The sequence below is a fragment of the Cnephaeus nilssonii genome (assembly GCF_951640355.1).
Source record: "Cnephaeus nilssonii genome assembly, chromosome: 24".
In the NCBI taxonomy this organism is placed as follows: domain Eukaryota; kingdom Metazoa; phylum Chordata; class Mammalia; order Chiroptera; family Vespertilionidae; genus Cnephaeus; species Cnephaeus nilssonii.
In genome coordinates, this window is record NC_137095.1 from 10,404,655 (window position 1) to 10,429,714 (window position 25,060).

The 25,060-nt window shown below is 42.7% G+C and overlaps 1 pseudogene across 1 annotated transcript; it reads left to right on the top strand.

The window, feature by feature from the left end:
- Positions 1 to 10,044: 10,044 nt before the first annotated feature.
- Positions 10,045 to 11,908, top strand: LOC307095064 (14-3-3 protein theta-like; annotated as a pseudogene). Its single transcript has 3 exons — positions 10,045 to 10,167; positions 10,856 to 11,206; positions 11,467 to 11,908. The product of its transcript is annotated as a 14-3-3 protein theta-like (transcript).
- Positions 11,909 to 25,060: the final 13,152 nt, after the last annotated feature.

Below are 25,060 nucleotides of genomic sequence, written 5' to 3' on the forward strand. Positions count from 1 at the left end.
GCCCAGGATGCAATATTTACTATCTTTTTTTTTTTTTAGATTTTTTTTAAATTGATTTTGAGAGAGAGAGGAAGGAAGAAGCAGAGAGAAAGAGAAACATCAATCAGCTGCCTCCTGCACACCCCCCACCGGGGATCTAGCTTGATACCCTGGCCTGTGCCTTGACTGGAATCCAACAGGCAACCTTTCTGTGCACGGGATGATGTTCAATCAACTGAGCCACACTGGCCAGGACGCAAAAATATACTCTTAAGTAAAGTCCTGTAGAAATTCTATCTCTATATTAAGTGAATTCACCTCCACTGATAATTACTCTAGAGAGGCCAACTGCTCAAACATTGTTAAATTATTTCTGCAGTTATTAATAAATTAAATTATTTCTGCAGTTATTAATAAATAATTAATAAATTAAATGAACATGACTTTTGCTCAATGACGTTACAGCTTGGGTGGCTCAAAAAAACAAAACCAAACTCAATGGTTCCTCCACAATATTATCTGTATTATCATTTTTTTTGTTGTTGCAATTATATCCTGCTTCTTATGTAAATAAGCTCGGTGGTGCGTGTACCATGTAAAGTTGTCTTAGAGGAGTCTAGAAACCAATGCATTTGGGGAGTAAATAAATTCACTCCAACCATGTTAACCTTAAATATTACTCTGACTTGTGCAGACGGAAGCTTCCCCGTGCTCGTGCACAAACTCATCCAGAGACACATAAATAAGACACTGTCAAAAAGATCCCCGTTATTATCCAGTATCATCCAGTCAGTTCAGAAAACAATAACAACTGAAATATGTCTGTACTAGGAGATACCTTCCTTTTATTGCCTGAAAAGATATTTCTCTGTGGCTTTCTTTTGCTACAAGAGAGCAATGGGCAAACTCGGAAATTTTCCTATGTCTTTTGTGAACCTAAACTGGCCAGCTCTCTTACAGGGGCTGTATAAGTAAACTCCTACTCAGAGATTTTGTTTTTCTATTGCTACTCAAATGCTATTTTTTTAAAAAAAATATGTCCTAAAGAGTATAAGTTTCCTGACATCAGTGTCATTATGCTTTCATCTCTAGATGTTAAATTGGCAACAGAGCTCATTCCTCCCTGGAAACCCCAAATGGTCGAATGTATTTTAGCTCCAAAACACCATGTTAAGTCTAAGAACCAATATACCTGCTACTGTTTAGAGTTGATTTTAGAACAGTCTTAGATTTACAGGATTATTATGAAGGTAGTAGGAAGAGATCTCCTGTACCCCACACTCAGTTCTACCCACCTATTATCAACATCTTCCATTCGGTGGTCCATTTCTCACCATCAGTGAGCCGATGTTAATACATGATTTTTAACTAAAGTTAACACATAATGAAGTTCCCCGGACTTCCTCATTTCCCCCCTAATGACTGTGTTCTGTTCTAGGACCCCAGTCAGGACCCCACAGTCCTTTATGAAGCTGTGTCAGGCCTACGTAGACTCCTTTGGTTGTGACACCTTCACAGACCTTCCTTGCCTCGGATGACCTTGGAAGTTCTAGGGAGGACTAGTCAGACATTTTGTAGAATTTCCCCATTTGGACTTATTTTCATGATTAGACTGGGATTATGTGTTTTTGGTAGGAAGGACACAGAGGACACAGAATGTGCCTTTGGTAGGAAGGACACAGAATGTGCCATTCTCATCACATCACATTGAGGGTACAACTATCAGTGTGACTTATCACTGTCATTAACCTTGATCACCTGGCTGAGGGAGTGTTTGTCAGGCTTGCCACCCTGAAGGTCCTATTTCCTCCCCTCTTCCCAGCCTGTGCTTCTAAAAGGAAGCCCACACTTAAGGACAAGGAGTTATGATCCCCCTCTTGAGGGCAAAGTATCTACATAAATTATCTGAAATTCTTGTGCATGGGAGATTCATTTATTCTCTCCCCATTTATTTATTCATCAATAATTTATACCAGTGTGGGCTCATAGATATTCATTTTATTTTTTAAATATATATTTTTTATTGACTTCAGAGAGGAAGGGAGAGGGAGAGATAGACACATCAATGATGAAAGAGAGTCATTGACCGGCTGCCTCCTGCATGCTCCCTGCTGGGGATCAAACCCACAACCAGGGCATGGGGAATCGAACTGTGACCTCCTGGTTCAAAGGTGGATGCTCAACCACTGAGCCACACCAGCCAGGCAAGGTATTCATTTTCTACTTTGACTTGTAATCCAATATTGCTTTATTTTCTTTTTTAAAATATATTTTTTATTGATTTTTTACAGAGAGGAAGATAGAGTTAGAAACATCAGCTGCCTCCTGCACACCCCCTACCGGGGATGTGCCCGAAACCAAGGTACATGCCTCTGACCGGAATCGAACCTGGGACCCTTCAGTCCGCAGGCAGACGCTCTATCCACTGAGCCAAACTGGTTTCGGCGCTTTATTTTCTTGTTGGTCAAACTGTTCCAGCTTTGGCCGCTGGACATCCTTTTGGCTCACTCTTGTGTCTCATTGACATACCCCCGCCGTCAACATGGGGTTGCTTTTTGTGTACTTTCCAGCTCAACAGCTGCAGTCCTTGAGCCAGCCATTTCTCCAATAAGTCCTGGTCCCTTTTACTAGTATTGATGAATGGTATTAAAAACCAAGATCTGGGTGCCAGCTCCTAGAGTCTGTGAAATATTGCCTTGTATATTCCTGTACAATAAGTGCCTAGTGCAGCTTAAAAGAAATTAATTGTTATTAATGATTGCCTTTTGCATCTTATCCTCATACTTGCTTAAAGCAAGCAACTAAATTATGTAACATTGTAGTAAATTTTCCAGATAAGAGACTCCATTTTGCCTACCATTTTTGCCTGATTATGAAAAATACATCTACTTTCAGAAAAACAATGGGGAAGCGGTGGGGTAGGGGTGAAGAAAACACACACAGTGTGAAGTAGCGTAACAAAAACAGGGAAAGGTCTCCTCACTACGTCCTTATTCCGCTTTTATAACAATTTCTTCAGAAGACGAGTGTTCTCGTGTCCCCCATTGATTGCTTCTGAAATGGGAAAATGACCGCATTTTGACGCATACGGAAGTGGCACCACATAATTCTCCAAAAACAAACACAAAATCACATATGAATATATTGATGTGCCTCCTATAGCTGACTTACAGACTGTGTGTGCGTGTGGGTGCGCATGCGTGTTCACACACGAGTTGCACACACACACACACACACACACACACACACAGTTTGAAGAAGCACCAGCATGTGACCTTTATTTTTTTTCCTGTTCATTTTGTCACTGGGTTTTATGCACACGCTCATTGACGTTGCTTAGGGGGAGCAAAGAGAGCTATCCACGAGAACAGATTATCTTTGAGAGCACTCCGGGGTTAGCTTCATTTCCCCCTCTTCTTTTTATGAAGAAAATGATAGCAAACATAAACCGGAGCCCTTAAAGAAGAAAATGCATGAAACGATACAAGCAAGCTTTCAAAAATCTGCAAAACACGACGGGCAGACCGCCAGCTTGGCGGGAGGGCTGGGGCTAAAATATGCAATGCGTACACGTGCCCACTGTATCTTCAGCACTTAGAAAAAGATAAAAGTGGTCTTGAAAGTGAATGAAGTTGACTCTCAAGAAGTGGGTTTTAGATGCTGAATGTTTAATTCGCTGATAAAAGGGACCTGATTTCCTGCACACGGCTGCCATAAATAAAAAAAAAAATGAGAGGGAAAAAAAGCACATCTTAAAAGAGAAGCAATGAGCAGAAACTGACCTTTCTGTGAGCAAGCAGATGAGAGAAGGTATTTGGCTAATCCCAGCTGTCTCTGATTGGCCAGGCAGCCCCGTGTTGAAAATGTCTCCATCTGCGCTAATCTGCTCTCAGTTGGATGAGCTGAGGCCTTCAGAGTTAACCTGACATTTAACAATAATTACCCTTTCGAATGACCCCGGCCCAATCGCCTGCTCTCTAAGAAATCTCCTTTTTCTGTGCGTGCTCCCAAACCCCTCGACTTTTGTGTTAGAGATAGGGGGAGAAAAAAAGATGAGACGATAACGCTGGTGTGTGTAAACACACAGAAGTGTGTGGTTGTGTGTATTTATATATCTATACGTTATATATAAATACTTACACGTTATCATGCAGGAGAACTGGGGATCGCTAACCGGTAACAGGGCCTGTTTTCATGGCTCTCTTGCCTGTCTTGAATTGTGTAGTTCATCAATAATGCCTTGTGGTATGAAGACAAAAGCAAAGGAATGATATCACCAATTCACGTGTGTGGGGAGGGGGGCTTTGTTTACTGGCTATTCTCTGAGAGTCAGAGTTCCAAGCACTTGAGTGTCCCTTATCAGACGCCAGGAGAAATGGTGCATGAAAACAGGTTCAGATGGAAGAACCAGGGTCAGAGGTCAGGGAGGCTAACGGTAGATGAAATGTGGCCATTTCTTTTTACCTGAGGCTGGCTTCATCTTTTCTTAGAAAGGTCATTGTGATAAAAACAAAACACACATCTCAAAAAGAAATCCATTCTGGGGTTTTATTTGCTTAAAAAAGATAATAAAAAAGCCTTTCCCAGTTTAGGCCTGCATTTTCCCAGAGCTTCCCTATCGGGGGCCATGGTAAGATAAGGCAGTTTCTAGCACTAATGTTTAGTAAGGAGCGTCCACAAGGCTGAAGGTTTGCATTACCTAGGCCCCCAGAAGTTCAAGTACTTGTCCTAACCTTGTCCAAAATACCAGGCCTGGAGAGCTTGGCAAAAGTGGTCTGGAACTCCCATAAGCACAATTCCTTTTAAAATTTGTCATATTTGCTTTTTTTTTTTTTTTTTTGGTGCACTTCAAATATCAATATCCTATATAATAAAAGGTCAGCGACCATAACAGCATAACAATCAGAACAACCGATTGACCAGTTGCTATGAGGTGCATTGACCATCTCTCGGTCCCTCCCCCCAGCCCGCAGGCTCCAATCCCTGGATGGCCAACGGGGAACCATGGGGAACCAGGGTGGGTGGCAGTAGGGAGGGACTGGGAATTGGCAAGCGGGAGAAATGGCTGACCTCTTGGTCCCTCCTCCCGGCCCGCAGGCTCCGATAGATCACCAGATGGCGAACGGGGAACCGGTGTGGCTGGCGGCGGTGGGGTGGGACTGGGGACTGGCGAACGGGTGGAAAATGGCCCTGATTGCAGGCTAGGCCTAGGGACCCTACCCGTGCACGATTTCATGCACTGGGCCTCTAGTATATATATATATATTTTAATATTTATTCCTACCTCCTCTATAACAAATACAGAAAAAGCAGATATGGAAAGACATAAAGAAATAACATACTCATGCAAGAAACTCTGTCCATGGCTCTGTTCGTCCAGTTCAGTGGTCGGCAAACTGTGGCTCGCGAGCCACATGCGGCTCTTTGGCCCCTTGAGTGTGGCTCTTCCACAAAATACCACGGCCTGGGCGAGTCTATTTTGAAGAAGTGGCGTTAGAAGAAGTTTAAAAAATTTGGCTCTCAAAAGAAGTTTCAACCATTGTACTGTTGATATTTGTCTCTGTTGACTAATGAGTTTGCCGACCACTGCTCCAGTGTATTGAGTCTTTTGTTTTGATTGATTTTTGAGAGAGAAACATCGGTTGTTGTTCCACTTATTATGCATCCATTGGTTAATTCCTGTATATGCCCCGACCAGGGATCAAACCTGCAACCCTGGAGCATCGGGTGGATTCTCTAACCAATGGAGCGACCCGGCCAGAGCCAGTGTATTTAGTTTTGAGCTGATCCTGCAGGCCCATGCAACAAGGTTGGGGACAGTAAGCACAGTCTGATTTAGTGCACACTCGGCGGGTCCATAAAGCCACCTTCTGCAGGTCTCAATCCCATTTTTTTTTATTATCTGAGGAATTCGTTCCTTGAAACAATCCCCAAACCCCTTACCAGTCTGCCTACCTACCTCTCTAGATTTGAATTAATAATAATAATAATTACTACTTTACTTTTATTCCACACTCAGCCCCCAAAAACACTGCAAGCCCCCAATAAAGTGGCCATTATCTTTTTGGAACTATTAACCAATTGCTATTCTTACAGCAGGAATGCTTTTGCATAAAATGGTACCTAAAATCGTCTCTGGCCCTCTCACAACCTTCATTATTCAAAACTTAACTTGAAAAGAAATCGTTTGGGTTTTGATACACTGGCAGACTTCAGTTGCTATGGTGTAACAGTTGGATGATTTTCAAAATGAAAAAGATTTTTTTCTCAGTATGCCTTGCCATATAAGCCCCCAAATTCCCCTTTCTTAATAATAACAAAAGTGCACATATGGTTATTATCTTTACAAAAAGTCTTTTTTCTTTCAGAAACAACATTTACAATTATTTGTAAAATTAATTCTGCCTGTTGGAGAAAGTTTGGAAAAATACTGAAAAGTTGGAGGAGGATAAAAATCATTTAGTTGCTACCATTCCTTTTTCTATTTCTAAAAATGGTAATGAGTAGTGATAGACATATAATAATAATCTTTGTTGGGAAGTGACTAAGAGCAAGATCAGATTTTCTACATAGATCATTTCATTTAACTCCCAAAAATAATCACAATGAGTAGGTATTACTGGTTTTTTTTTAAGGCAATGTCTTAACCTTAGGCCTATTGACACTGGAGCTAAATAATTCTTTGCTGTGGATGCTGTCCTGTGCAGTACCCGGAACCCACAAGATGCCAGCAACGCCGATCCACAGTGGGTACTGCCAATGCCCCCAGGACAGCAAAATCACCCCAGCTGAGAACCACTGATTCAAGGCCGTACTCCCAGTCATAAGGTCATACTCCCAGTGACATGAGCAGGAATTAAAAACCAGTTTCATCTCTCTTCATAGAGGTGATCTTATTCCGAATATAGTTCACATAATTGTTTTTCTCATTGAACATGTGTTGGACTTGGCTTAACCATTTCTCTTTTATTCAATATTCCTTTATTGGGCAATATAAATAATGCACTAAATGATCATCTTTACACATAATCTTGTTTTCTTCTATATTTATGATTTTCCTTATGCTGTGTTTCCCAAGCTGAAATTGCTGAGTCATAATGCGTGTATTTTGAGAGACTTCTGGTATACGGTGCCACATTCGCTGAGCCAACTTACACTCCCATCAGCCTCATGTGAGAGTCTGCCCCTGCACTACCATGTGTATTTGGGGTTCATAACTGATGATCTTACAATTGTGTGGCCTTAAACGTCCAACATGGGTTAAAATTCCCCTTGAGAAATAAAAGCATGTGTGTCGCCATTAATGTCATCCATGTAATAAGTTTTAGGTAGAAGACAACAATGAATCTCAACTTCATGTAACCTACTAATACTTCCTGGAATTCCTTGCCTTTCTGAATCCCACTGGCCACCCACAATTTCCCAGGGAAAGCCCAGCCAGTGGGACAATCTTGATTAACACTTCCAAAAATGAGTCACAATCATCTGCACTGGAATCTGCTAATATCAGTTCTTTACATGGGACCCCATTTCCTCCCCCAGAGCTCACCACCTGCCATTCAGCCAAAGAACAAATGGTAGAGGAAGCTTATCTTCCTGTGACTTGCTAGATTCCGGGTACCCTGCTTTACATACATTACCTCACTTAATCTGCATGAAAATATCTGCATTTTTGTGGGGAGGACGGTGAAATTTAGCAAGCCATTTTGCCAAGTTCACAAGCTAGAAAGTGGTAATACTGACATTTTATTTATCTTTTATTTTTAAAATATATTCTTATTGATTTCAGAGAAGAAACGAGAGGGAGAGAGAGAGAGAAACATCAATGATGAGAGTGAATCATGGATCGACTGCCTCCTAACACCCCACACTGGGGATCGAGCCCACAACCTGGGCATGTGCCCCGAACAAGAATCAAACTGTGACCTCCTGGTTCCTAGGTGGCTGGGCACTACTGATATTTAAACCAAACTTCTGTTTGGCCTTCTACCAGATTAACAGGCCTCACAGACATTTCCCAACAAAAGCCTTAACACTGACAGACACTTCAAAGGTACTTCCACAACCAGCACCCACTGGTCCCGCCTAGAACTTGTTAGAAAGGCAAATGTAGGTCTCAGAGAGTGGGGTCTAGAAATCCCTTCAGGAAGCCCTCCAAGTCAACGTGGTACCTGCTCAAGTTTGAGAACCACTGCCTTCCCCTCTCTACACCCCTTCGCATCAGTCAGTACCATCTGCGCCTGAATATGCTTCCGGTAAGGACAAGTGCTATTTGCCACGTTTGTGTGTGTGTCTCACACAAAAAGTATCAACGGTAAGAAAGATTTTCTGCTTTTAACCTGAACTTAAAAAGTACCTATATTTTTTTATTTCTTCAGTTTTCCTATTTAAAGTTTATCGTCTGACGTCTCACACCTCTTTCTGGATTTCCCCCTATGATGAAGCCTGGCAGAGGCTCAGCAGAAGGATGAGTTACAGCCAACGATCCTAATGCTATTCTAATGGTGTATTCACTGCTTGCACGGAAATGGTCGCCTTCGATTTTGGTGACCAGTTGTTTCTTTGCAAGTTTTTCTGTCTTGTTTTGGAGCCACCATATGGCCTGAGAGCACCATTGAACTCGTTGTGCGGGCGCTGACGACCTTTCCCAAACTGCCCTGGAGATCCCAGGAGAAACCTCGCCCCCCACTGCACTCTCCACGTTCACAGTCAATCAACAGCTCCTGCCAAGTCTGGGCAGGGCACTGCCCTGGAGGAAATGCCACGAGGAGATATTGCCACAGAAGCAGACGTCATCAGAGGTAATAAGATAACGAGACATTCTTATTTAGGCCCCAGCACATGCTCAAAGGCAGGAAAAGTGCTTAGGCATTCACCGCTTTACTGCGGACGCTGGCAACTGGGCGAATACAAATAGAATCAACAATGGAAGCCGGAAATATTTGAGATTAGGAAATTAATTCAAGCCTGGGCCAAGAAGTCAGCATTCATAAGCTCGCTAGTTCCACCCTTGTCATGCATGTCAAGCAAGGTCTCTTAATCACTCATCACAAGCCATCTATGAAGTTCACTGCCGGGTCAGGAGTGCGGCGTTTCGTTCATAGTATCTCAGGGTCTTACCCACCTCTTGGTAGCGACCCCAACAGACCAATAAGCAAGCATTTCTGCACGTCACCCGGCCACAATCTATACAGCAGAAAGATGGGCATTCGTGACTCACCTTTGTCATGCCGTTTCCTCCATGGCATCATAAAGGTGGTTAATTAGGTCAGACTAGAAGGCCTCTCAGTAAACCGCAGAGGTAGAAATGGCCCCCTTTCAAGCTATGGAGCATTGAAAAGGCTCCCGGTGAAATTCTTCGGAAATAACCATGTATCTATTCACAAAAAAAACTTCCCAGCGTTCACTCCTTTCATCCCGACAGCCCTACCCCTGCTTTATTTCTTAAGTCACCCAGACCTTGTCTTTCCAGTAATGTCATAATCAGCAGGCTGAAAGCAAGGTTGCTGATAATTGTTCTTTATGTTGCTCTTTGTTTAGTATTTGATTCAATACATCTAGGTGGACACCATTTCATCACCTTCTTAGTAACAGAGGTGAAAAAAATCAATGGCAATCAGATTACCTTGTTAACAGGAAGGCGAAAGGGCCAGTGTGTTAAGTTCACAGGGCATCCCCTTTCATTTAAAACATTTCACTTTTTTTTTATTATTTATCTTTATTATTATTTATAGCACCAAGCCCAGAGCATTTCCCGACACAGAGCGCAGCCCTGCATTTGTCTCCTGCAGAGCCCAGCATTTCTGCCCTAGCCCAGGCCGGGTCGGGGTCCCCTCGTGCTGCCTTTTCTCACAAAGTACTGGGGCCAGTCCCGCAGGACTCTGGGTGCAGCGCTGACTTTGTGATCTGAGCTGTCATATGATATTGTATTTATTGCCGTGTTTGCTATTTTCTGTGGGTCTTCATTAAGATCACTGTTATTATCCGCAGCAGCAATGCGCCCCGGGCTAGGCAGGGGTAGTATAATGTGCCCAAAGAACAAAGCTCTCAGGGTGGGGCTTCGAGATGAAAGACGTGATACGGGGCAGGGCAGGCCAAAAGAACAGGACGGATGCGGGCAGCGCTACACGGGTGCCGGGCGACTCCTGCACGAGGAAGTGCTTTGAAGGACAGGTGCTCACGAGGAAGGTTTTTGAAATGGAGAAGGATGGGATGCTCTTGCAAATATGTTACTGTTTGAGCTTAATGGATAATTCAACAACATCTTTGAAAAACCAAAGGCACTGTTTGACCTAAAAGGCGTGTGGGCAAGAGGGTTGTTTCATTCCAATGGGTGTAAAGACCAAACACCCCATTGGTGGTCGGCAAACTGCGGCTCTGTTGACTAATAAGTTTGCCGAACACTGCTCTGGGGAGTGAGCATTGCTTATCCTTCATTATGAAGCAAGGGGCCACGTGTCAGCTGCCTGTGCTCAGCTAGGAGACTTGCAAGTGTCTCCATGGGTTCCTTGAACTTGAACTTGAGTTTGTACCTTTGCATCCTTGGGGGGGGGGGGGGGTGTGTGTGGCGGGGGGGAGGGTCTCAGAAACCCATGGGAACATGAACTTGGTCTGAGTTTCAGGAGGTGAGGCCAGGCATGAGCTCGGGTGAGGTGGCCCTGGAGGTGGCTATGGGTGGGGAGCTGATGCTACCAGTGGACAGTTAGTTTTTGGAAAAGCAAATCACACTCAGACTATAACCCGAGGTCGTGCCCCTTGCTCAGATGTCATTCTCAATCAGCAATGCTTTTCAGGCACCATTTTAGCAACATACATTAAAATGTTTGCCAAATATTCAGACCCTTTGGCAGAGAATATTCTTAAAAGTCTATTCTAGACTCGCGCTGTGGCCGCGGAGACGGTGCTCGCCCGCGCTCTCCTCCCCGTCCCCTTGGAGAAGACGGAGCTGATCCAGAAGGCGAAGCTGGCCGAGCAGGCCAAGCGCTACGACGACATGGTCACCTGCGCGAAGGCCGTGACGGAACAGGGCTCCAAGCTGTCCAACGAGGAGCACAACCTGCTCTCGGTGGCCTACAAGAACGTGGTCGGCGGCCGCCGGTCCGCCTGGAGGGTCATCTCGCGCACCGAGCAGAAGACCGACACCTTGGACCAGAAGCTGCAGCTGATCAAGGACTACCAGGAGGAAGGGGAGTCGGAGCTGCGCTCCATCTGCACCGCTGTGCTGGAATCTATACTAATAAAAGTGTAATATGCTAATTAGACTGGGTCAACTGGCCATCTTCCGGAAGTCCGACTTCCTTCCAGACAAAGCCATGGTGGTGGGGGCCGAGGCAGAGGCAGTTAGAGGCAATTAGGCCGGCAGGCAGGTGAGTGGTTAGGAGCCTGCGGTCTCAGATTGTGAGAGGGATGTCCCAGATTAGAGAGGGTGCAGGATGGGCTGAGGGACACCTCCCTCCCATGCATGAATTTCATGCACTGGGCCTCTAGTTGTTGGATAAGGATTTAATAGCCAACGCAACTAATCCAGAGAGTAAGGCCTTCTAGCTGAAGAGGAAGGGACACTACTTCCGGTACCTTGCTGGGGTCGCATGTGGTGATGATCGATCGAAAACAAACGACAGACAATTCCCAAGGGGCTTTCCAAGAGGCTTTCGATATCGGGAAGAAGATGCAGCCCACACACCCGATCCACCTGGGGCTGGCTCTCAACTTCTCCGTGTTTCACTATGAGATCCTCCATAACCCCCAGCTCGCCTGCACACTGGCCAAGACGGCTTTTGACGAGGCCATTGCAGAACTCGATACACTGAATGAAGACTCAGACAAAGACAGCACCCTCATCATGCAGCTGCTTAGGGATAACCTCACATGATGGACATCGTACAGTGCAGGAGGAGAAGGTGACGCGGCAGAAGGCGCCGAAAACTGACTGCCCACAGGGTGGTGTCCTCCTTCCCTCCAGAAACCTCTGTGCACATCTCCATTCCTTCCTCCATGTGGATTTCCTAGGGCAGTGGTCGGCAAACTCATTAGTCAACAGAGCCAAATATCAACAGTACAACGATTGAAATTTCTTTGGAGAGCCAAATTTTTTAAACTTAACCTTTTGCACTCGGATGTCGAGTGTGACTCAACACGGTTAGCATCGGTAGCAGCTCGTATGTCGAATTGTATTGAATGTATCAATAATTTGAAATATAAAAAAACCCAAATAAATAAGTTTGTATGAAAAGAAACTTCAGTTTTTTATTCTACTGCCGCGCTTTGTAAAATCTGGGGTATTTAAAAAATTAAATCCCGAGTAGAATAAAGGAACCGAGAAAAAAAGCAAGCGAGTGCAAAGGGTTAAACTTCTTCTAACGCCACTTCTTCAAAATAGACTAGCCCAGACCATGGTCTTTTGTGGAAGAGCCACACTCAAGGAGCCAAAGAGCCGCATGTGGCTCGCAAGCCGCAGTTTGCCGACCACGGTCCTAGAGCAAAGAAACCGTTCATGTGTATGGAATCAACTGTTCCTAGTCTTTTCACACTGCAGCTGTGGGAAACGCCATTCCCTGATTTGTGTTTGTCTCGGCCTTCCTGGTGTGCAGTTACTGCTGTGGAGAAATATTAATAGCTCCATTTCACATAAACACAACTAACTTCCCAACACGTACGTAGAGGACTAAAAATGTATTTGGTATTTAAGTAATCTGAACCAGTTCTGCAAGTGCCTGTGTTTTGTATTACTGTGAAGATATGAAAATGTACTTAATTACAAGTTAAAGAGTGTTTTACATAACTTCTTAATTTCTTACATTCCCTCCCTTACTCTTTGGGGGTTTCCTATCAGTGAGCAAGTTTCCATGTTCTTAATGTATTCCTTTTGGGCAGGAATCCGGAAGTATTAGATTGAATGGGAAAGCATTTGATAATTCTGGGCTGCGGGTCACAAACTAAAATGCCTCCCGTGTCACACATGGTGGAGGTCTTGGGTAGCTGTGACAACCGGGAGTTTCCTTATCCACTCTTCATTTGCTGCTGTTTCAGTTGACAACTTCCCTTCCTAATAAAAATTCCCTTACACCTTCAAAAAAAGAAACGTCTGTTCTAAGGAAATACTCATGAATTGGGATCAAACCCATGGGTACAACACAACAGTCTTCATTTTAAAAGCAAAAATTTTTAAAGTGAGCAAAAACAAAACCGAAGCCTATAATTTTAAACCAACAAAATGGGACGAATAAAGTGAACATTAAGCAATATTTAAATATGTAATTACAAAACGATTCAGCATTCTGAAAAGTACTTACCCTATAATTCAAGGTAGAAAATCCCACCACGAAGTTGTATATACACCATGATTACAATTATAAAATACACATGATAAAATACTTCAGATAATGAACACAAATGAATAGTAATTGTGTTGGTGGGTTAATGGCACAAAATTTTTTCTTGGCTTCTCAAAGTTTCTGTAATGCTGTCATATTACTTTTATAATTAATAAAAAAAAATACTGAAACCATTCGAAATGACCCTGGTATCAGAATGGTTAAAATACAATGATGATCTCTTTATTATGTGCCCATCACCTCACTTTGTATAACCTGTGAATATCATCTGAACTGAGAGATAAGAGCACTCTGAGCTCTTTGGGGAGCACTGTGCACGGCCCGTTCCCGCCCACAATTTCCTTCCCTCTGAGCACCTTTCTTGGACCCCATTTGTCCAGGCAAACGTTGCCAAAAAGCAGGTGCTACCGCTGGCTTCCGATTCTGTTCTGTCCACTTACCACAACTACATCTGCCATGGAACGCAGTTGGATTTTTCACTGACATACATAGACAGAGATGAATACTTAGATTTAAAACCCACTTAGACATTCAATATTTATATTCATATCAGCTTTCTAGACAACTGAGTCTATGTCTCAAATCAACATCACCCTAATTTTATAAATTCAGTCAGCTGTGATCTATGTTTGTGTAAGTCTCACTTACCTTTTCTTCTGTGCCTTCCATGGGGGTTGTTCATGAAAGCCCGGCCACTCTACAGCTTAGAGCTCTACAGCTGACGCCGTCCAATCAAATCTCTCCAATCACACCTGCAGATGTAACAGACAACTATTAAGTTTCTGGCAGGAAGATCTAAATTGGAAACTTGTTGGATAGTCATGTATAAAGTTGCAGGCTTGACAATCTCCCAAGTTCTCTATTTCTTCATGTAAAAAAAGGGGGTTATAAAGTCTTGCCCATTTTGTATAATCCTTTGAGATCATAGTGGGAAAAATCAACCCAAAAAAGTCTGAGATGTTACGGTCAATTTTCTTATTGAATTCAAAAGGTAATTTTGTTTTAACTTTTTTCACTTTTTTTTTCATTGCGTTTTCTTCTTTTTTGTTAACTTTAGAACTCTACCACTCTTTTAGGGTTTCAGAGTGTGGAAATGGGGATCTACAGGAATTCTGACCCCCAACTTACCTGCTAGATTCAACAAAATACTAACAATCAGAAGAGAACACAGTTATGTATCACGTTTATCAGCTTACAAACTGTGCCATCTCCTAAACGTTTGAAGAATCATAGCTGCCTTCATATCCAACATACAATGACCATTTTTATGTACTTGCTATGACTGCTTTCACTGATCAAGCAAAATGACCAAGTCAGAGATTTTATTTGTGCTTCCACTGTCAATGTCTTATCTCTTTTTTGCGTTATGATAGCGGGCCACACATACCTCACCCACCGAACTTAGCACCCTATGCTGAAATAGTCCACTGTCTGACTTCACCACATCTTTTACTTTAAGTTCCTTGAAGGCCGGGACGTTTTTCCCCCCAGGTATACAATTCCAGGACCCAGCATAGTTTTCCGTTGATTTTAAGCATCTGAGAAATACATGTGCAAAGTTTTGTGAGAAAACAGCTGACCCAATTGATTTGAACCAGGACTGTTAGAGGCCCTGGTCAGGTAGCTCGGTTAGAACTGTGTCATCCTGAAACACCAAGGTTGTGGGTTCAATCCCTTGTATTTATCAGACTAGCTTGGTGTTGATTCAACTGATTATTTTGATGAAATGAAATGCATATGCGCTTTTGTAGTTTTCAACTAAAACAAATATTATCTTATAACAAAGACAAGACAATGTGGTGCTTTTTCAATGTCTACTAACTAAATGTATGTTGACTGAACATGGAACACTCAATCAATAAATCTGTTACATTCCAAAGGAAAAACAATATATAGGCGAGAAGAAAAAAAAAGAGGCAAGTGATTGATTAAACTCAACAGAGTCTTCATTTTTCATTCATTTATGTATGTTTGAGGATTCCTGCAGGTTTAACTGAATTTCAGGTTGACTCACATGTAAGGAGTAGGAACCTCTTCACCACAGAATCCCACCGCTGGAGTCTTTTCAATTAATTAAGTGTTGCCGAGGTTAGTAACGATTTTAGGCTACAGAATGAAATTATTTCATGAAGTGGCAAGCTCCTTATGTGTTTTTTCCTCTTCCCTTCTCTGCATATGGCAGGCAGAAATTGAATTGTGTCAACAGGCTAAAAAAAAAAAAAAAGCCTTATCCCTAGAATGACTTCAAACATAAATGTGATGACTTAAAAAAAAAGAGAGGGGGGGGGGATAAGTAATCATGTAGAATGGAATAGAGCTCACTACCAATAGAGAGGTTCTTGTAACTTTCTGGAATGTGGTGGTTAAAAATGAGGAATAATTGTAAACATTCCCACCTTTCTAAAGTTTATAAACTATTGAGGAACATCAGTTAAAATAAGAAAAGCAACCACCAAGTAATCAATCGCTGTCTGTTGAATTTCTATTTGAAGCCAGCACTACACAAATTGAAGTCAAGAACAGAAGACTGTGATCTTATACTCAGTTTATAAACGTGTTCCTTATTGAAGATGTGTCCCAGCGGGTTATGAGACCTCAATCTGGCCTCCAGCCCATACGGGATAGGGGCAGGGATAAAAATTTGTGAAGATATGTTAGTTCTGGAGCAACATAAAGACTTATTTAGGGGTTTATCTGTTGGGCTGCACTTGTAAAGGAGGTTTGTTTTTTTATATGTTTTTATTGATTTCAGAGAAGAAGGGAGAGGGAGAGAGAGATGGAAACATCGATGACAAGAGAGAATTATTGATCAGCTGCCTGCTGCACGCCCCCTATTGGAGATGGAGCCCACAACCTGAGCATGTGCTGATGGGGAACCATGACTTCCTGGTTCATAAGTCGATGCTCAACCACTGAGCTATACCAGCAGGGTGGAAATGTGTTACTTTTGATAATAGATTAGATAGACAGACAGATAGATAAGATGATAATAGGCAGACAAGAGACTGTTTAGTTAATAACAAATGAGCTGTCTTCCCTCTGAGCTATTTGGCCATTACAGTTAGCGCCATAATATAGAAGGGTCTTCATAATATAGAAAGGTCTTCATATTTACAGAAAGGCAATGCCAAGGTGGAGCGGGTCAGTGGTCCTGCCTGAGGCTGAGGCTACAGAGAAGTCAGTATCTGAGCCCCTGCACATTATCCCTTCTGTCTGTGATAAAACTGGAAAGGGCCGGGAGGAGCTGAGAGAAAAGCCTTCCTCTCCCACCCCCTTATGCCCAGAGCTTTGTCACCCTCAAAAGACACTCAAGAGCAGAGCCATATTTCTCATTTAACCCCTGGACAGACTTACCCGTGGCTACCCAGCATCCTCCCACTAATTTGTTGAAGGTGCAGAATGTTCCCAGCGTCAGATGCACCAACTCTGCAGGGAGATTTTAGTTCATTCTGTGGCACTTCTGCTGCTCTAACAAGATATACAGTAACACTGAACTACTCGCCAGATGACTTCCAGGAACAAAGCACTTTGCAGATCTATTAGGAAGCCACGGGGTCAGTGCCTAATGCTTCTGTTCGCCAGGGTTTGGGTCTTGCAGCTTCCCGGGCTGGCCAGGCTCCGAGGGAGACAACAAGGCTTTCAGTTTGGAAAAGAAGTAGGAGGCAACAGTTTTAAAATTTTATAATGAGAAAAAGTGTTCCTCTTACCTTATCAAACTCCCCAAACTTTTAGCACTGAACATCACTCTTGACTTTGAGAAGTGAAACTCAAATAATCATCTGGAGCTTCTTTTAGTGTCAAAGATTAAATAAAAGAAAAAATGTTGTGGAGCAAAAGCCTCTGAAAATTTAAACTGTCTATACTGCTAAATACTAAATATTAACGTTGCCCTAGGAAAAGTATGAGTTAACTGTGATTAACTGGATGACTATGATGTATTTGAACAGAATAGTTAAATGTAGGAAAGATCATTTGGAAGCTCGGGAAATAATTTTGGTTGCATCTCTCTCTCTCTCTCTCCCTCTCTCCCTTCATCCACTTTCTTCCAGCTAAAAGAGAGACCCTTAGATATGATCTTATAAAGAAAACGGTAGCCTAGCATAGAATTCTAGAGGTGTCAGATGCAGAAGAAGAGAGGTTTTGGATGCGCGGAACGTCACTTACATTATCAAGAAATTTTACCCAGACACTCCTAGCATCCTTACATTGTCAAGTTAAAAGTCAGAGAAAAAATATTTTCATCCATTTAAAATAAGAAGAGAGTTTTGAGGACACCTAACATTCTGAGTCTGAAGGGTGGGGTGGCAAGAAGGTATTTTTCACACATAAATTATACATTCACCCAATCCCTACTTTGATATATAAATCTTTCTATGAATATCTAAGACAGGTCTTTCTGGACAGGACCAGCGGGTCTTGAAATGCCTTCTTCATGTAGGACTATAGCACCATGAAGCATTTTCTTTGAGATTCCAGTAACTTGCATGATTACATTATTAAAATCTAGAAACACATTCTATATATCCTTGATTCTGTTCTAGTAAAACAGTGGGAGCCACCTTTATCTATGATTTTATTTAAATCCCCTTGAATATTTATATATTCATTATCTTGGTCCATTAGTATAGTCCCTAGAGTCCAAAAAATGTAGTTGCTTATAAATGATTAAACTAATGTAAGACCTTTAATTTAGGATCTCATTTAATTCTCACAATAACTCTGTGTGGTAAGTACTCTTACTGTTCTCTTTTTACAGATAAATCAGAGGCATCGGCAGGATGAGTCAATTTCCCAGGTTTACAAAGATAGTTGATGCTAGAATTATGTCAGGAATTCAGATCTCATGATTTTCATAGTCTACATACTTAACTATTACCCTGTTTCAGAGATAACCTCTCAGGGCTGGTTTTCTGAGATTTGAGAAAACGTTATATAATCTTACATACATCATCACGATTTTACCGGGGGGAGGGGGGAAATCCACACTAAAAATAATAAAAAATATTTCAAGAATTGGTTCTACTTCTAAGTATATGAATTTTTAGGCTTGAATCTATCAGGTTTTGAAAAAATCTTCTTAGTGTTTTTTCTATTTTCACCCTCCCTATAAACATACTATAAATTATCATCATCACCATCATTATGGTTTTGTTAAGACCTTATTTAGTTATTTATAATGAACACTGTAGAAGGAATTTTAGCTTGTGAACCTTCGTCCTGTGTTGGGTTTCAAATTTAAAGAGAATTTTAAATAGAAAAAAAATCTAAATATAATTCTGTTGATGAAATTAACAGAGTTGACCACAAAGAAATAGTTGGAAGGTGCTCCCGAATGGATTAACTTTGTTGATAAAGACGATGCTATTGTGTCAATAAAAAAAAGACTTCTCTTTGTCTCCAGGTCTTACCTGGTACTTGTTACACAATGATATCTATGGAATGTTGAAACTCAGCAATGCTATGTGTGTGGTTTAACAGCTCCTAAAACTATTTACCTAAAGGCACAATACCTTCTACTGTGCATTGTAAATGAAGAACTGAAATGAATGTAGTACCATTGCATTTAATTGGGAGATTTAGTCAGGCGGGCGAGAAAATCCCCTAACCAGAAATAGCGACATGTGGGCTAGTGTTCTAGCCACTAGTAATTGCTTAATGGTACTGCGAATCCCAGTGAAAAGCCCGCGAGATAGACTTCCTATTAGTGTAAACCAAATTCAAAGCTTTGGTTTGCTTGCTTGAGTATTATGTGCACTTATGAGATTAGATTAATAATAGCCCAAACGGGTTGTGTTATGGCAAGTACAATCTTAATGTTCCATGGCTTTAACCATATTATTTCAGCAAGTGTTGGGTCTTAAATGAACCTCATTATTACAATCGAAGTGACTTTGAATGAATTCAATCCCGTAACGAAAAATGTCTACGTCTCTCCTTCCAATCACCGCATCTTGCCGATGGTCCTCTAACCTTGTGCCATCTTCAGAATGAGTTATCTTGTAGCCCGCTCTTCCTGCAAAGACCTCGGCTGGTCCAAGGCTCAATATGCCGCAGCTCCTTCACGTCAACTCCTTTCTATCCAAGTTACAGGCTTGCTTTAAGCCTGGTCACCTCACTCACGGTGGAGACTAGAAGCCTGCTGCTAGGCACCTAAGACTGCAGACCCTGAGCTCTCAAGAGTCTTCAATCACAATGCACATAATTTCTTTTCCTCCTGGGCTTAAAAATCTCAGAGACTCAATTGCCTCTTCCATCAAACGGTATCTCAGCAACTTCTCTGAATCAGCAGTGAACTTCATGCTTGTCGTCCCATGCTTTGTTAACTCCACTCCCCTTTCCTATTTATCCATCTCTGTCAAGATCGTGTGAGGAGGTTACCCAGACCTGAAATCTAGGGGTCCCCTTTGAACTTTTCCCTCGAGTCCCATCCTTTAAGACCTATGCAACCGATCTCTGAGGCCCACCTGGTATCCCTTCACACCCTTCTCTGCTTTCCCACGCCTGCTATGTTCACACCACTTCACGCCTGTACCACCCTGTAACTGTAGTCACTTCTGAAACCATCTTTCAGACGCGTCTCTTCTCCTTAAGTCGATGTTGCCAATTCAAACTTCCTCGAAAAACAAAACGAAGGTTTTAAAGAACTCAACTTTAAGGGCACTTTCTCACATTCATTTTATAACGCAGGCTTCCCCACCTGCAGTGTATAGACAAGAATCTGAGTACCACAGTGGACCAGGTCAGTTTGGGAGGTGAGGCTGAGCGTGTGGACCACACCCTGGGGCCTGCCAGTGCAGGCTCTTCCAGTTCTACCAGATGGCCACCTCCGTCTCATGGTTCCCCTCTCAGAGGTGGCCCAGCCACATGGAGGAGGTTTCTGTAAAGTGAAGAGTGTGTGTGAGCCCCAGCGAAGGAAAGTCGCGTGTATAGGAAAAGACCAAGTTCAAAATAACCGTTTAGCAACTGTGAGCTCTTCAAGTAAGTTATACTACATCAATGAATGCTGTGTATTACGCTTTCAAAGATGATTTGCTGCTATAATAGAATGTTCGTGATGTTTTAAAAATGATATTAACCCTAAAGTTATATTAGTACTGAGCCTCCACTGAATGCTCACCCTTCCCCTACACTCCTTTTAAAAAAAAAATTAATTTTTATTGATTTCAGAGAGGAAGGGAGAGGGAGAGAGAGATAGAAACATCAATGAAAAGAGAGAGTCATTGATTGGCTGCCTCCTGCATGCCCCACATTGGGAATCGAGCCTGCAACCTGGGCATGTGCCCTGACCAGGAATTGAACCGTGACCTCCTGGCTCCCGGGTTGATGCCCAACCACTGAGGCACGCCAGCTGGGCCCCTACATTCCTTTTTTAAATGTTCACTGCAAAGCAAGATACAAACCATTTAAAACTGGACAGCTATTGACCCAGGTGCATTTTTCCACATCTTATAAATGAGCAGTTTATTAATAAAAAACTATTTCAAAAAGTTAAATATTAATTCAGTCTAAACACGATTAGGCTTCTCATTTATATCTTGTCATAGCAATCTCTCAAGTGTCCTTAAAGGATCATTAATCACACCCTGTTATTATCGCTGTACAATTCAGTAGAGTAAGTATCCCTCACTAGCATGTAGGTTTCTGGAGGGGAGAGCCAGGCTGTTTTAGCACAGTGCTGGGCACAAAGGGCAGTCAGAACAGCCTCAGGGACAAATTATCTTGGGTGTGACCGTCGGAACAGGCTGTGCTTTCTAAATTTCCTACGGCGAGTATATAACCACATAGGTAGCAAGAAAAAAGCTATTGCTTTTAAAAAGCCATTTCGATTGTTTCTATTAAGAAACATAAGAAAGAAAACAGTCAAATAAGCCAAATGTCCCCACAGCTTATTACACTCATTAACAATGTTGATATTCACTTGTAGTACAAAACAGTACATATAAATAATTTAAAAACTCAGCACAACCAAAGTAAAAAGTGCAAGTTTGCCCGACTGCTGTGGCTCAGTGGTTGAGCTTTGACCTATGAACCGGGAGGTTAGGGTTCGATTCCCAGTCAGGGCATAAGCCTGGGTTGTGGGCTCGATCCCCAATGGAGGGCATGCAGGAGACAGCGGATAGATGATTCTCTCTCATCATTGATGTTTCTCTCTCCCTCTCCCTTCCCCTCTGAAATCAATAAAAACATCTATTTTTAAAAAGTGAAAGTCTCTCTCACAAATCCCTCAAACCCTAAATGCAGCCACTGTGCATAATGCCTTATGATCCCTCCCAGCATGAGTATTAGTCGATGTAATACATGCACGTGCCCTCTCCGAAGACATTCAGTGTGAGGGCGGTGTTTTCTGCAGCCTGAGGGCGGGGGGAGGGCTCTCTGTGTAGCCTTGGGCGCTAGACCTGGTATCTATCTGCCTTGTTACGTCCATTATGTCCAATATCCAAGTTGGCCTCTCAGTGACAGTGACGTACCTTACTCCAGTGGAAGATGCAAGTGTGGGGCCCTGGAGATTTACTTGCCTAACAGATAGCGTGGACTGTTCATTTTCCTCTTCATTCATTACTCCTCGTAAGTCCAAGAGTAAAGGTCTGTGGCTTCCCACTTAAACAGTGGGCAGATCTGGGGTGGAACAGTGCCCGAGTCTCGGAAAGGGCTCTCTCCACAGGCCTCGTGGCTCGGGGGCCGCAAAGCAGGTTGGGCCACTTTCCCACAGTGTCTCCTGCCACCCTTACTGAGCGCTGTGGGTGGTGGGAAGCTCTGGCCATCAGCCCTTTCCATCGTTTGCGTGCTGCCGACTTAATTTTGTCCTTGCCTGTTTGTTTTCGTTATTCCCATACAGCGATGGTGGAGGGGGGGGGGAGTGGGAAGCATTTGAGATCTGGTTTTACTCCTCTATCTTAAATAACAGGAAGTTCAAACTATTGTAATCATTTCTAAATCATCCATGGCCATGGGAAAACAGCTAAAATAAATAGCCCATAGCCATTGCTTCGTAAAAAAAATAAATTAAACAAAAATTGTGTCTCTTGAGAAGGGCTAGAATCCAAGGAAAAGTTCAAAAGGAAATTTTGATCAGTTATTAATTGATTCATTCATATATAAGAGAATCATTTCTCATTCAAACCTTCTTTGGAGTTAATAATTCCTATGATAGTCTACTAAAGGACCTTAAACTTGAAAGTACATAACACTGATCCTTTAAGCTTCTGCTTCCTATCACCACAGAATCTGGCGGAAACAAACTAAAAAATATTATGGCGCAGCCAGTGTTTCTCAGTGTTTGAGTGTCTACCAGGAGGTCACAATTCAATTCCGGTCAAGGGCAAATGCCCGGCTTTCCGGCTTGATCCCTAGTGTGGGGCATGTAAGAGGCAGCTGATCGGTGATTCTCTCTCATCACTGACATTTCTCTCTCTCCCCCTCTCCCTTCCACTCTGAAATCAATAAAAATGTATTTAAAACATTATGAACCTAGAATACTAAGATAATAATAGAACCTATGGATTTTCCCTTAACAGCTGTTCTATGGGGACTGAACACCTTTACCACTGGTAAAAAAAAAAAAAAAAAAAAAGGAAATTATTAATTCTGAGCACAAATTTGACCACTGCTCTATGTAGGAGTTTACAGGCTGAAGTCAGATTTTAAGTGTATGTAAACAGGTTTTTAACGAATGTCACAAAATTGTATTCTACGAGGGATGGGTTGACAACAATGAATACACAAGCCTTAAAATGTTTATAATGCAGATTGTAATCATCATTGGAATTCTATTCTTTCCCCACTTCTGAAAATCCTTCATTTTTCTTCACGTTTTGGAACAGCCACATTTTCACAATGCTGATGTGGCCTGGTTCTTTTTGAAAAAAAAATACAGGTTTATGAATCTGGGCCCAACATTTGGGCTATGACTCATATCTGCTTCCTGTTTTCACTCACACAGGCCCCATGAAAGATGCCCCCCCAGGACAAATTTCCTCCCGCACCTCCAAAGATGAAAAGGCTCCTGCTAACACCATGAAACTTGCCTCCAGCTTTCAAACTGCGATCATCGCGTTCATTACCAGAGCGCCATTCCGGGCAACTGGGGTGACATCCACCAGGCAGAATCGCCACCCCGCGACCTTGTCTGCCGTTTAGAATATGACTCGCCAACCACAGAGGGTTAATTCGGAGCGCACCTCACCGTAGGAGGGTTTATTTTTATCTCTGAAGTGTCCAGCTATTGCCATAACCAGGGCAATATCTCGTCCGACACTGATCTGTCTGCTGTCAAAAAGCAGTTTGTTTTTTTTCCCCCCTAAACCTCCCATATAAGGTCCCAAACTACAGCCCTGGGCCTGTGGATTCCTCCGGAGCTACCAGATTGCGCTACTAGCTCAGAATGTCCTATTGGAGGCCGGCTCCGGGCGCATCCGATAAGTAATCTGCCATGAAGAAAAGTTAACTGAATTAGGGGCCAATTGGGACACTGGGTGACCTACTCTTGAGGAACCGAGTCCTCTGAACTTTTCCATTCCGCTCTGCCTTCATACTTTAATAGGGACCGAATCCCCATTAACAATTGAGCGGCGACAATAAGTGCCACCAGGAAAAGGAAATTCAATTTTCGTGGGGGATGACAGTCTTACCTTTTCGCGCTTAATTGGCCGTATTGTCTCCAAAAGTTAATTGGTTACTTAGTCCAGGTAGTTAGTAAAATGTTTAGCTGCGTCAAAAAGCTCAGGCTCCCACTGTTAATGGGGCATGAAATGGAATGTTTGATACTGCAAATAAAATCAGTGATATTCAAGGATGTTATGGTAGGTAATGCGTTGAAACTGCCATTTAATGGGTCCTGGAAGATTAGGGTAGTGTCAGCCGGAACCGCCCGGTCTCTTTTCTGACATTGTTAGTTGCCTCTTCATTTACTTAACGGCTGTCTGCACTGATTACATAGGCATAAAACTCCCTACAAAAAAACAACAGAGACACGCTCTATTAGCAGTCCAATTAGAACTATTTGCATATTACAGTTCATTTCTGCTTAAGTGAATCCCTAATACAACTTTAGGAAAAAAAAATTCTATTGTGTCATTTGAAAGAAAGGGAAAAGAAAAGACTTAAAGGTGATCTCTCTTTCCCTTTCTTTTTCTCACTTCATTTTTTCCTTCTCTCTCTCTCTCTCTCTCTCTCTCTCTCTCTCTCTCTCTCTCCATCTCCATCTCCATCTCCATCTCCATCTCCATCTCCATCTCCATCTCTGTCTCTCCCCTTCGCCTCAAATATTAGGGTAGGAAAGGAGAAATTGCAAACTTTAAGCCTGAGACAATCTTGTGGGTATTGGTGAAGACAGGGGTATGTATCGTGGCGATAATTCACTCCAGCAAAACCCAGCGTGGTGCCGGGCGCGGTCACGCTTTATGTAGTGAAGGTGAATGTTTTCGAGGGATGTGTCCAGTTTGTTGTAGACCAGCTATTGCTTTGAATTTTCGAGCAAAGCAGTTACCATCTGCAACCACGTCCCCGGTGGGTCAAGCCTTTCGTGTGCTGTCCCTGTCACTTCATGTCGGGGTCGCAGCCACAGAGAGCAGAAGCGGGCGCTGGTGTCTGCCCTTGGGCCTCTAACGACTCTGACCATGGACACCTGGGGGATGTTCAGCTGCCCGCACTGTTGACACCTTTGCCATCAGCACTTTCACCCGGGGCCAGGGGAGCGCTGAGTCTGGGTTCAGCTAGGCTAGAGATCTTACCTTGTCAGACATTTCTCT